At 46.5% G+C, this 6,362-nt stretch overlaps 1 protein-coding gene across 9 annotated transcripts in view; it reads right to left on the bottom strand.

Moving 5' to 3' along the window:
* HMGA1 (high mobility group AT-hook 1) overlaps positions 1–6,362 on the bottom strand; it is a 29,807-nt gene that overhangs the window by 5,813 nt on the left and 17,632 nt on the right. The window lies entirely within an intron of this gene.

Raw genomic sequence — 6,362 nt, 5'->3', positions numbered from 1 at the left:
AGCTTGACAATGCCTGCCTGCCGATTACTCTGACATGGATATCCCTACTCGTAGCCACAGAAGTGTGGTAATTGGTTGTATCTCACATACTGAAATCCACGCTACGTTAAGAATCACGAAACTACTACTTTACATTACCCAAGACTCAACTGTGGTCTTGGAATGCAAGTATAAGGCCAATTTATTGCACCCTGGTTCAAATGAAGTGCTGAGACTACACACCCACTCTCTTCTCAAGTATTTAACTACAACTGTATTCACAACTATTTAACTAGCTGCTTTCTGCAGTTCTGTCAGGCTCCCTCCTCTGTCTTCAAAGGAAGTAAATATGAGCAATGTGTTTTCAAATCTATGCTGCAGCTTCCTCCTAGAAGACACCTGTAATAAACTCAAGCCTTCAGAACTTTGGACAATGGGCAGAAAGTGGCAGACCTGTATCATGCCGGCACAGATGGTATAGTCAGCTGTGACAAAAGCACAAGCAAGTCTTTTCCCCACCAAAGCAGGCACACAACGCACACCACTGAACGGGACCTGAAAAGGAAGCAATTCTGGCACCAAGTAAAGAACCACAAATCATGTCATCAGGATAGTGCAGAATGCACACTGTACTCCCCCATCATAAGTTATCATTTGACTGTTACTATATTCCAACATTATATAGAATAAACCAGCCTCCAGATTTGTTGGACTAAGCTCCCACTGACTGAGGGACAAAGGAAGTCCAACACATCTGGAAGGCACCAAGTTGGGGATGGTGCATAAATGAGTTCAACAACAGATAGGCATGAAGAGCCCTAAATATGGTGTTTTGATTGTCATATATCCAAGCTTCCACAAGAGGGACAGTAGCATTCAGAAACCCTGTCTAATCCAAAATTGAAGCTCGCTCTCTCTCTCTCTCTCTCTCTCTCTCTCTCCACTGTCTCCATTGGTTCACCCTGCTCAATAAGTAGGATTCCTACCATCCACACCCTTCCAGCCCTGAAAAGCAATTGTTTGTGTACGAGGGGAACATATTTCTTCAAGGAGGTCTCTCCTGTCTGCGCTCTTTAAAGAAAAACAAATGCTGTCAGAATGAGATGAGTCATGGCCGAGTGTGCGTGTGAGTCAGCAATCTCCACTTCCTTGTGTTTCATTCATAAAAAATATACATTTAAGCCACTGTGGAATGTGCCTGCCAAGTCTGTACAGCAAGTTCCAGGGCTAGAGACCTCATTTAGCAAAGGAAGGAAATGACTGATGCTGCATAACCCCTTTCTGAGAGGGGGGGGGGGGCTGCAACTGAACCAGGCTGATAGCCTAACCCAAGTCAGAAAAAGGCTGGCAAGCTCCCAGGAAGACAACTGAATGGCTGCATACAGCCATTGGACATCTGCAATATAAATGGAAGTTTAGTTCAGTGTAAGTTAATATTGTCAGGTGACACTACAGAAAAAAATGCAATGGTTTTAAGCATCAACATTCAGAGTTGTTGCAAGTAACCCAGTATTATCACTGCTATTGCTAATACAAGCGTTGCCTATACTCCATGGGCCAAGGGTCTAAAAAAGGTGGACGATTGTTGTCATCTGGAGTAACCATCTGGCATTTGTCAACTTGTTTTGTCAGATTTGAGTACAATTTAGTTCTGGCTTAAAAAAATAGGAAATGTCCCCCCCCCCCCCCCAGTAAGAGTCACTCATTACCAGTGGGCATCATGGCTAATAATTTTACTAGGGCCATAGGCTATCAAAAAAAAATTATTCACTCCAAATGGTAATGGCCAACCCTCTGGCCCATGGACTACTAGAACACAACCTTGTTTATATTATACATCCGCATTGGGCAGATGGATGAACCCAAAATCTTCAAAATAAATAATATACATAGCTCTCCCAAACTATCTTGTCTTTCTCACCTACAGCCTCACTGGAGACCTTTCCAAGCCTTTTCCCATTACCTTCTAGTCTTCCAAGCAGGGCTTGAAACAAGAGACTTTAGCACTATCTGTAAATCTGAATTTGTGTGTAGACTGTTGCAAGCCTGACAATTACAGATAGCATTTGAAGAATCCAAGGCTTCTGTTGCCAAAATTCTAGGTTTTGAGAAATTAAAGGCCAAATGTGTTGTCTTGTTTGTACAGTTTGATGTCAGGGCTGCAAGGCGAAAACAAACAGAACACCAAGAAGTATATTTGCTGCAAATCTGGTTCCATGTTTTGGAAGGCTGCCTCTGCCTATTAGGAGTGCTTCCAATCAGCTGCTCCTGGCAGGGTTGCCCTACATTCAGTTCATACTTTGGTGGCTGGGGACAGGTTTGAGATGCGGTGCCATCGGCCACTTCTAGTGCTCTGGGTAGGATGGAGAAAACAGCATATTCTACACTTAGAAACAAACAATGGCACACTTGTCTGCCACTAGATATGTTAAGCTTGCTTTTGGGAACAAATGAGGCTGCAACAAAATGCTGCAGTGAAACCCCAGCCTCTAAAATGAGTGCTTCTGTTCAGGGTTCCACCTGCCCTGCAACAGAAGCCTTCCAGTGCTATTCAGGCCTGGGGGAGAACAGTCAGAAAGAAGGGGGGTGGGGAGAAACACTTCAACCCCATCTGTCTCCTCCTGTGCTATATAGTACTGGGGGGCTCCATTTGGGGCTGGCTGTCAACCCTGAATCTGAGCATTTCAGTGCGTGTGTGTGTTCGTTCTGTAGCTGGGAATGGGGAAGAGTGTCCTTTTGCTTTCCTTCCTCTTGAAGCATCCCTGTAAAATACAGGGAGGCTGTGAAAGTTTGAGGCCTACAGAGGCAAAAGGAAAAAAGGACAGGCTTAGAAGCCTGGAGTTTATGTTGGGAGGGGGTATCCCTCCGTGGAGTAGTTTCATTTTCCTGGGTAAGTTTCAGTTTCATTTCCCCAGTTAAGTTTAATTTCTTCAGGTTTGAAGCAGTACTTCTGGTTTTGAGGGTGAAGGTTATAAAAAGAGAGCCAGTAAGAGCAGAGTCGGGGAGATCAGAGCCTGAAGAGGAAGCAGAAAGATGCAGCCCGGAGAAGTCTACATACAGCTAGGGTAAAGGAACTTGCGTTTTGCAACTTTTATTTTTCACTTTTTTAAAATTTTATTTTGTATCCCTCAGCTCTATTGTGTAAATACCTTTAGTTGTGATTTGCTTGCTTTAATTTACCAGTAAACTATTTTGGTTAAGCACTGTATCTAGAGTGTCAATCACCCCATGCCTACAGCCTAAACCCACATTAATTGGAAAGGGGAAGGCAAAAGAAGGAAAGTGAGACTCTTAAGGAGGCAAGAGATCCTTAAGGAGTTGCTCAGAGGATCTTGCTCATAAGGGAAACGCTGAGAGAGGGATATTTAAATCTCAAGGCACACATCCCCCCCGCCCGCAAACCATTCAAATCTCACCCACCAAGATATTTACTACAAGCCAGCCTTCCCCAGCATTTGGAGGGCACCATGTTTTGGACTGGAACTCTCATAATCCTTGACCACTGGCTATGCTACCTGGGGCTAAGGGGAGTTGTAGTCCAAAACATCAGGAGAGTACGAAGTTGGGTACGGCTGCTATTAGGGCTAAGATTTGACACGGTACCCGTGGGTAACATAGTGCTTGCAGAGTTAACCCCAGCACCTGCACAGTTATCGGCTCCTCTGTCTGCTCCCATCATTGGATCATGCTCCCATCCATCCCATTGGGGCCATAATACCTTCCTAGGTCTGATGGTGGTGAAGGCGGTGGTGGCAGCAGCACAGGGCAGGGACTGGAGGAATGGAGTGGCCAACCCCAAGGGACAGGTAGGAAGAACCTTTTTTTCCTTTTGGGGCTGGAGGATTTAGGGCTGGAGAGAGAAAGAGGAGTGGATGGACAGAGCAATCCTAGGCAGGTCTACTTAGCAGTAATTCCAATCAAGTTCAATGGGACTTATTCTCATTCAGCATGTACAGAATTGCAGCCTTAGAAAAAAAAGAGGGTGGGGGTGGGGAATGAAAGAGGGTGAATGTGCGTGTGTGAGGGAAGAGGGTGAGGGATGTATGGATTTCTGTCAAGAGATGGATTGTCTCTGAGCCTCTCACCAGGTATTTGGGGCTCAGACCCAACTTCTTGCCTTCTATTCAGTTTCTTGGGCAAGTTATTTGTCCTTTGTGACTAGTCATACCCTGACAGGAGCCATTTTATGGTGGTCCTTACAACAGTTGCTCAAATTTCCAAAACGTGTGCACGGGCTCAAAAAGGTAGGGAACCCCAATATTAGGGGCTTGAGCAGATCAGTTTCCTCACCAGGAGGAAAAATTATTCCCCCTCCCAGTCTCGTAACAAGGGTATCCTATCTTTTGGGATCAGTTTCACAAAGGCACGAGAAGGTCACAGATAGAGCTTAACCATTATTAGAAACAAGAGACACTCTGCAGTTATAGCAGAGTCAACTAAGCCTTCCCCACAGTGGCAGATAGGGACATGTGTGAGAAAGATCAGTCCTGGAAGCATTGTGTGCCATAATTGGAGAAGCCCACTCTGATGGTGAATTCTTAAATCCAGACCAGAACACCTTAATGGGCTGTGAAATGCAGTGGCTGCTCTAAACAATGAAGGCCAGATGAAACTGCCTGAAACTCACTCTGCAAGAATGCCACACTGGTAGCACCAAATCTGAGCCAGCTAATAGGGAACAAGCCACTTCCTGTTACTCAGTTCAGTAGAAAAGAACACTAGGAATAATTACAAATTAAAACACAGTGTGGGGAAGATGCCAACGCGACAGCTGTGTTTTTAACTGACGTTACAAGAAGACACCAAGCAATCATCAAAGAAAGAAATACCTGTGGCAGGAAGCACAGGGCTTGGGGCTTCCAGTAGAGACCCAAACTCCCCTGTGCTGCACAAACAGAAAATATTCATATTTGCATCTCATCCCATTTTGTTACAGTAGTGCCTCCTGGATTTAGAGGGACACCCACAACCCACAAAAGAGCTACTGGGTCCTCTTTTTTGTATTGCCCTCTTTTTAACTTGATATTTTAAGCAAAGCTGAGGTTAAGGAGAGGAAGAAGGTGGCCTGCCAAAGACTTCTGGAATGGGATCAAAACCTGCCACCTACCAAGGACCCTTGGGGCAATAGGGCCCTTGACGGGGTGGGCTTCCGCCCCAGAAGATTCACAGCAGGGGGGCTTTCCCCCTCCCTATGGAGATACTCCCCTACTCACTTGAATCTGGAGGGGAAAAAAGCTCTCCCTGCCAAAAAAAACGGCTGGGGTGGAAGCAACCCCTTTCCTTCACCACCACCATCACTAAGGAACCTTCTCCCCCACTCCAGCCAATTTCCAACAGGGCAGCTTCTCCTCACCTTATGCTGGGAGGGGGAGCAATCTCCAGCCTGCAGGCCTAATCCGGCCCATGAGGTTGCCCAATCCAGTTCACAGATAGTTGGCCAGCCTTCGTGTGTCCATCCCCAAGCCCCGCCCCCTGTCCTGGGGAGAGGAATCTCCATGTTATCTCCAAATTCTAATAAGGGGATTCCCATGTGTGCTGCTTGTCCTCTCAGTGATCAGAGATAACAAAGGGATTTCCTGCAATAGGCTAGGGGTTGCAGGACTGAGTCACCAAGCCCTGGCCAACTCCCTTCTTGCGTCTTGATTGAGATGCGAGTGGTGCGGGAAGGAGACAGCTGACTCTGCCGGGGTTACAAGACCTGGTCCTGCAAGCCCAGGTCGAGACACTTTCTCTGTGCAGAGGCACGGAGATCCGTGCCTCTTTCAGCACTGAGAGGGGAGCAAAAAAAGTGGCGGGTAAGATGGATGATGTCACAGGACAGGGTGGGACTTGGGGGCACAGGCTAGCCCCTCTTCATCCTGCCTGCTGGCTTTGTCTTGGGGGTGTGGCCATCCAGTCGCTGGACCAAATTAGGTTGCCTGCCCTTGTCCTATGCAAATGAATGGAGAAATGGCTCCATTCACTTGCATGGTGATGGAGAGAGAAAGAAAGAAAAGAGGAGCCGGAGAGAAGGCACACACACAGGATGCACATGCACACAGACACAAAGGGGGGTTGCGCCCCCCTTTTCAAAATGCCAAATGTGCCCACAGGTACCCTTGGCCCAGTGACAATGGGAAAAGAGTAAGCCAGTCTCCTGCTGACTGTGCTGAAGAGAAGCTACCAGGGAGGAATATGAGTCTATTTTGTTGTTACTGCTGACAGCCCCTCTTGACACCCCCTCTGAGATGAATGGTACTAAAGATTGGCCTCAGGGCATAACAGGTTCACTCCTTTTCTTTCTGCAAGCTGTTTTAGGGCTTTAAAGGTAAGCACCAGCACCTTTATTTATTTACTTACAAGATTTATATATTGCTGTACATTCAATAACATATCCGAGCAGT

This window comes from Heloderma suspectum, chromosome 4 (genome assembly GCF_057233095.1).
Source record: "Heloderma suspectum isolate Gila_16-S chromosome 4, 16-S_ref, whole genome shotgun sequence".
Taxonomy (NCBI): Eukaryota; Metazoa; Chordata; class Lepidosauria; order Squamata; family Helodermatidae; genus Heloderma; species Heloderma suspectum.
Note: the sequence above shows the minus strand (reverse complement) of the source record. Positions and strands in the feature narration are given on the sequence as shown.